A 7,661-nucleotide genomic window follows, 5' to 3' on the forward strand; every position below is an offset into this window, starting at 1 on the left:
TTGGACTTCCTGATATTCAGCTGTTTGTGTTTTGCTTTTCTTCTTATTCAGTGCCGTTACCATTGCTTTTTTGTTATTGTAGATACACTTGAATCAAAGAATGTCCAACCAATGAGTTTTTCATTGATATTTCATAGATGTCCAATACATTTTTGGCAGGCAGATTTGGAAGGAGCATATTTAACAAGATGTTGTAGGAAATTAAGATCATTTCAAGGAGCAGAAATGGCATCAGGAGCAGTGAACTGTGCCCTAAGATAGAATCAAACAACAAAGATGCAAATGTCAAGGAGTCCTCTTTCCTGGCAGCCAGTGAGCATAAACTGCCAAACTGTCCCAAAAACATCCAGATCTTGAGTGTATATAATGCAATGGCCATCCTTCATGCTATAAATTGCATTCCATGAAGAAGGATGTCATCAAGAAACATTGGCTAGTTCAAGAAGCTCTTGATAATTGTCTCTAGGTTGGTTGACCTGAAGTTGTCTTATAGCAAACTCATTGACACTGTCCTTAATTTCTGCTGTCATTTCTGCTAATTCATCATGGTCAGCTGCAATTTCGTAACTGGAATCAATTGAAAATTGCAATATATGGACCAGAGAAAAGTACCATGAAGTCTTTAAAAACACATTCTGGGACAAGTTCTGAGATATGATGCTGGCATGCAAGCTACTAGGTAAATTTTCAATTAGATTGAGCAATCCTTAAATGTTATTCAAAATGGATAAAATTTGGTGTAAATTACTTATCTTTATATTTGGACAAAATGAGGGACTGAGTGTTGTAAATCTAAACTCCAGAAACAAGGACCACTCTATTTCTCAGGTTTTATTTGTGGTATAAAATGTGATCAAATATAAATATTTCATCCACATAGATGAGATATTTCTTTTATTACAGTTTTCTAGATGGTGAAGCCATATTAGCCTTTTGAGTGAAAGGTGCATTGCACAGACTTAATTGTTATGTCAGGAAATACAAATGGCTATTCTTGAGTGCAGAACAGTTTTAGACCTAATTTTGTTATCCAGTTTGACTTTCAAATATTCAAAAGCCTGATCTAAGTGTACATTCCAGTACGTTTATTCATCTATAAGTGGAAGAGGAAAGGCATCAGTGCATGTTATGTTCACCCATCTGAAGTCCACACAGAATCTTGGCATTTCTTCTTTCTTTTTGTTAGTCAACAATGAAGATAACCAAGTACTCTTTGAAGGTTTTATTATTCCATCTTTCAACATGTATCTCAGGTGACACACATCCCACAAAACCACCAATTCAATCATCCTTAAAAAAAACAATCTTGGTGATGCCATTTGATTGTTGTCTGACCCATTCAGCTATCACTAGGCTTTTTTGATATTGTTGATACCATCTTACTCGAAGCTTTTAAGGTTTTCTCGTAATGTGTCATGTTACTAGAGTGCTAGATGTTTCTGTCATGTGTTATAAATATGTGCAGATACAAGTTAATTTAGAGAAAGTGAAAGTAAGTGTGAAGTTAGCCTGTGTGATTGTCAGATTAGCTGTAATGGGCACTTTCTGAAGTGAGTTTCACTGTTTGTATTATAATAACAGATATAGAGGAGAATAGTTTGTTTTGCCAGAGGGTGTTCTGAAGTGGTTGAACCTACCTCTGTGGACTTTGATGAAAAAAGATACAATTATCTAAAGCTCTGGATACAACTGTGATAATCAATAGTGTAATTAATTTTTGTACATACGTTTGACTTTTTTTGAAACAAGTGGATGGTGTACTGTCTGTTTACTATTGAAATTTATTGCCAGCAAATCAGACATCTACTGTAAAGAGTCCTGCTCATCCCAGATCCATAAAAACTTGACACAGTAAGAAGTTCTTTCCTATGTAATATCATTAAATCATCTGCATAAGTGAAAAAGCCTCTGTGTGTCCCTTGCCTTTGTTCTTTATAAAATGCATATTTAATTTCTCTGTACTCCCCAGCATAACTCAAACATGGATGAAACTTTTCTGACTTTGGAGCAAATCTGACTTTTTCAGTGTTCCATGGTCATTTCTGAGACCAGCACAAATCAGCTAAGAGAATGGAGGGTGAGTGCAGGCCTACCAGTTTCTGTCACACAGAATATTCTTTTGTTCAGAATTGATTTCATTGCAGCTTTTGTAAAGAGCTAATTTCTTGTTTGTGGGTGCAACTTAAACATTAAATCCTCTTAGGTGTGACAAGGCATATGTTAGAATACTTGTTATATGTTAAAATAGACAAAATGCTCTCCAACTAACCTGTATTTTGTATTATCGTTTGCGAGTATCAGAATCTTCAACATCACTGGCTATAGGCTTAATATGTAATTATGCTCTTGATGAAAAATACACATGCCTCTATGATGTACAACAGAACTTTTGTAGTTAGAAATAAAACAATTATTTAGAAACATCAACATGCTTGTTGTTAGTGGTTGTTACTAGAGCAATTAAATGTAATAAAAAAAAACAAAAAAACAATAAATGTTTCATAAAATGCTGTGTACCTCAACAATGTTGAGGCAGAAAATTAATATACATGCATGCATACTATGGTATTTAGTATTACTATGTTAATAAAGTATTGTTCTAAGTTGTTGTTAACTGCTACAGTATTATTACTTAATGTAATTAATTACTTTCTTGATTCTTAATGAAATTAAATTAAGTTAATGCAGTCACTTGTAGTGTTTTATTAAAGTTGAAACATCACCACAGTTACAAGTGATATATTTGGATTATGGGATTCGGTCCAATTTTCAATTTTGCATTGTTTCCTCAGTATGTATGATATTCCTGACACGTGAAGTACTGATTATATTGGCGTGGATCAATCTCTAGTGGTCTACTTTAGTGTATCTTGATTGAATCTTTGAATTTCTAGCTTCTGTGTGTTACATCTATATAAACATCTTATGTAAAAGCCCAAAATATTTGGAAATGCTGGTTACAGAGGGAATGGATTAATGTGTTTAGTCTTTTGTTGTTGTTTTTTGTATAGTTCATATGACATTTCTAGTACAGCTTTAGGAAGTAGCAAACTAAAACACTGATGGCCATTACTGCATGCAGGCAAGTTCTGACTTCAAATATGCATAACATTTCATTTGTGATGTACAGTTTTAGTGATGCTACTATAGCATGCAGTCTACAAAGATATTTAAACTAGCATCCGGTTTACACAGATACTATCATCATCACCATTTTAACTTTTGTTTATTTGCTATTGGTGCCATTTATTATAAATAACACTTTTAAACTAAAAGTACAAAATACCATTACATAACGTTTTTGGAGCAATTGTAATCAGAATGAAATATATTCCAACAATGAAAACTACCACAGTTATAACCTAAATTTAAGGTACTCTTTTGGAACACACAACTTTTTAAATTATTATTTGCTGAACTAAAACATGGATAGATATAAATTACTTAGTAAGAAATTGTTTTAGTAAATATTTTTGTAGACTGCATGCTATAGTAGCACTGTTTTAGTAATTTTTAAAGCACATAAAATCATTGAGGATATTTTCCATTGTGTTAGCATTAAACTGTAATTTTTATCTTTCTCTTTTATTTTTGCTTTTATTTATTTCTGTTAGATATGGCTGAAAATAAAAACTCAAGATAATTCAAAGTCACTCGTTTTGTTTTTACTGATACAGGCCAAACCTCACCACTGAGTATTTATTTTTTCTAAAAGTTTAAATTCAAATTTAAAAAAAAGCTAAGTATTAAGAAATGAAAAGTACTTTAATGAAAACCTGTATGAATTAAACTAGATAAATTTTAAGTTATACTGAAGTAATAATTTTCAAAATCAATGAAGAAAAACCATTAACATAAACTGTTCTTGTACAAGTTTCAAATCAGACTTGATACAAGTCCACTTTAAGTTTCAAATAGGCAATTTTTCTTTTTTTTGTAGTGAGCTACATAAAGTATTTAGCTGTGAATGAAATCTAGTGTGAATCTGTATTTTTAGTAGTGAAAAACATTCACAATTAATGCATAGATGTTTCATGAATGTATACAAATTGTTCAAAATATTATACCCAAGTTTTGTAAAATGCAAACAACATGTATGACACTCTGGGTTGAATTGCAATGAAATTGCATAAACTGCACACATATTGAAGTCTTGCTGTCATAGGTCGCATAACAAAAAGCACAAGTTGTGACCAATATATGGTTAAGGCAACCTCATTTTTACAGCTACTAGATTCAAGCTGAAAGGTAATGGGACTGCATATAATCATGTTTACATAATTAGAACTACTTATCTTGAGAAAATAGCAAAATTCCTTTCATTTTGTACAAATGATATTGTTAAGTATCGTAACTTCAAAGTTTTGGAAAACTTGTACAAAAAAGCTAGTGTAACCTTTGTAACAAAGTTTTAATAACAATCACTTGTGTTTTTACTGTATTCTAGAAATATTCACATTTATGATTTTCATGAAATGAAAGTGATTTATGTGTGGCTAATGCTTGAATTTCAGGTAGAGAAATATATTTTCAACAGGGGAAATTTATTTGTTGAAAACTGTATTAATGAATTGATGTTTTAGTGTTGCATTTTTATATCTGAGTTAATGACAATATTTTACTTTAACAGAGAAAAGAAGATATTAGCTGATGCATGGAATAGTATGAATTATCTTATACAGATTAATATGTTGTACTCTGTTCTTCACTAGACAAATTCAAGCTTTTATTACTAAACTGTTAAACTTTTCCTGGTAGGTTAAACCCTCACCTGAAGCTGATGTATTTGGCCAATACACATGTGAAGGAATTAATAAACATGGGAGTGATAGATCTGTAATTCAGTTAGTAGAAGCAAGTAAGTTTTTTTTTTGGGGGGGGGGTCTGAATGGATTATTTTATTTAGTTTAAAAGTAGTAGTAGATGTATATTTATGAAGTATTAAATTATGACACAAGAGTATTTGTATTACACAAGGTGTCAGCATTGAAGGTTGGTAATTGAAACAAAAGTTTTTAAAGAAGAAAAAAGATATAATTTACTTAGATTTGAATATTTTTTGAAACCTGCACTATTGTTAACAAAAAAGAATAATTTGAACCATGATGAGTGCTTCAGTTTATACATTGTGCCTAATTCTTCTTTGATCTTAGTTGTTGACATTGTGTACAGTGTAATCTGTGAATATTGCACCGTGATAGTAACAGATAAACTCTGGAAGTGTTTGGTTGTTATACAAAAATATTTATTGGTGTGTGCTCTTCGTATAGATATAAATGTTAAACTTAAGTTCAACTGGGATTGAATGGAGAGAAAACGTAAGTTATATAACCAGAAAAATCTAAAACTTCATACTTGGTGGGCATAATCAGCCTTGACTTTTTATGTATAGTTTTTTCTAAGTTATCTTTTGGAACCATTTTGTATAGATTTCTGCAATTACAGAAGTTTTAAATGTTTGAACATACACACAAAAATTTGCTTCTGTAGAATACATTTGTACAAATTCTTTGAAATTTAGTTCTTTGGTTTCCAGACTTGAGATTCTCATTTTTGAACACCTGAAGCAAATACTTGCAGTGTTGTTTTATTTATTTTGATCCTTAAATATATATGTGTGTGTGTGTCTGTGTGTGAAAAAAAACTTATTATTTCATTTAAACTTTTATTTAATGTGATAAAACCATTACATTAATTGCTAAAGTTAAATGATATTGTGTATAAATAGTAAAGAGTATAAATAGTCTTCTGATTATTTATCTGTTATTACTCCTAAATTGTTTGGACTGTAGCTTTGTCCACACATACACCCTTCCATTGTTACAGTCCAGTGGTGTTTCTTCACAAACTATAGAGACTGTCTCAAAGCTGCAGCTGCAAAACTACTGGATTCTTTCTTTACTCAAAATTATCACTTCAAACTTCTTTGCACTAGAAACTGTTTCAATAAAAGACTAAATATCTCTCAGACCCACATAGTGCCACACATTTTCACTCAGTAACTCATCATTAAACTTGTCTCTTAACTGCTTAACTTTTGAGGAAAGTGTCCAAATTCTATTTAACCCTTACACCAAACACTGGCAGTTTCATTTATTTTACATCACTACTGTACTTAAATGATAGTGAATTTAGGTACCTGCTATCAACTTATCTTCTGCTGTGCAGCTGAGAGAGCTATGCAGATTTGAGGGAGGCACTCGAGTCTTCCAATGGTCCACAGACTTGCAACATCCTTGTAAGTGTGGCATTCTTAGGTAAAACTTTGTGCAGAATAATGTGATGCATGTAAATGCTTATCATAATGATGTGATCCAGAGGAATCTGTGTCTTCATCACATTCCATGTTATGTTCAGTTGTTGAATACATTCTTATGTCATCTTTGCCTAGTTGGCCTGAAAGGCTTCTGAATAACTTCAAGGTCTACTGAATTGACAGTAAGGCACTAAGATGCTGCACTTGACATTATTGTGGCATTTTGTTGCTCTCCTTATCTATCTATGGTGTATTCAAACTAGCTCCTTGTGATGTTGGGGCTAGCTGTTGAGCACGAAGGTGTTTTATGGAGACAACCCTACTAATTCTTGGGATATCATACTACTTGACACCATCCTGACATTTTTCTCATGCTTCACACTAAGAAGTAAGCATCAGAGGTTGCATAACACCAGCCTGGTTGCATACTAACAACCTCTTTGTCCAGAGGATGAAGCAAGACATGGATATAGCTCTTCCATTGTTGGCAAAAGTTCTGGGTGTAAAAAAAACTACTTCTCCTAGTCCTTGTTGTATTCTTAGGGTTGTTACCTGAACCATAGCTTTCACCTCTTCACTGTAAGTGGTTTCAGAAAGTGCACTTATGTGATCAAGATTATCAAACAAATAGTTACCAGAGAGCTGATTGGGGGGAAAAAACACATTTAAAATACACTGTGTAATAAAACATTCTTTAGCAATGAGAATTATTCAAACATAAACAGCAAAGGAAAAATTAGTATACATGTGAACAGATAAAACAATTTATTCACAATTCTGTAAGTGTTTACTTACTATCTTGATTCTGTGTTCCATATAATGATTCTTACTGGCTGTTGGGGTAGAGAGGAATCTTCAACGATATTTGTACAAGAGAAAATACCAAGAATTATTTTATACTGCACTTTCAAATCAGACCTTTGACCCAAGTGCTTACAGTGGGTTGGTGCTGTTGACTCTAGTTTATCAGTTGAAAGTTAGTGATAGCTTTACAAGTCTTTGTTACTCTCAGGAACTTGCATTTAATCCAGATTACATAGCTGTGAACATTCTATGTCCTATGTACTTAGAATGGACTTTCTCCACAGACGTATCACACTTATGGAATGTTTAAAAGTCTGATGCTGATGAGAGAGAAGTATTATATGGCTTGTTTTGGTACAGAAGCAGAGATGTGTGAGCTAAACCATCTGTGTTAAAATGTCTAAGGTGGAAATGATCCAGAGCAAGAGTGATTTGTCTATGTTAACAGAGTAGCTAGGTGTTGCTAGTTAAGCTCTCATTGGCCTTCCTTTGTTTGCAGTAACCATTGATCCTTCAATCCATACACTTTTATACTTCAAAGAAAGCTGACATGCTTCGATTCTGAAGGATTTGTCTATAGGTGATTGGGGGGGGGGGGGGG

General features: G+C 32.7%; 1 protein-coding gene across 1 annotated transcript in view; it reads left to right on the forward strand.

The window, feature by feature from the left end:
* Positions 1-4,741: 4,741 nt before the first annotated feature.
* Positions 4,742-7,661, forward strand: part of LOC106471272 (fasciclin-2-like) — a 29,132-nt gene continuing 26,212 nt past the window's right edge. Inside the window, exon 1 of the mRNA XM_022399882.1 lies at positions 4,742-4,858. The gene's annotated coding sequence lies outside the window, so the exon portion shown is untranslated. The remainder of the gene's footprint in view (positions 4,859-7,661) is intronic.

This window comes from Limulus polyphemus, unplaced genomic scaffold (assembly GCF_000517525.1).
Source record: "Limulus polyphemus unplaced genomic scaffold, Limulus_polyphemus-2.1.2 Scaffold4509, whole genome shotgun sequence".
NCBI lineage: Eukaryota > Metazoa > Arthropoda > Merostomata > Xiphosura > Limulidae > Limulus > Limulus polyphemus.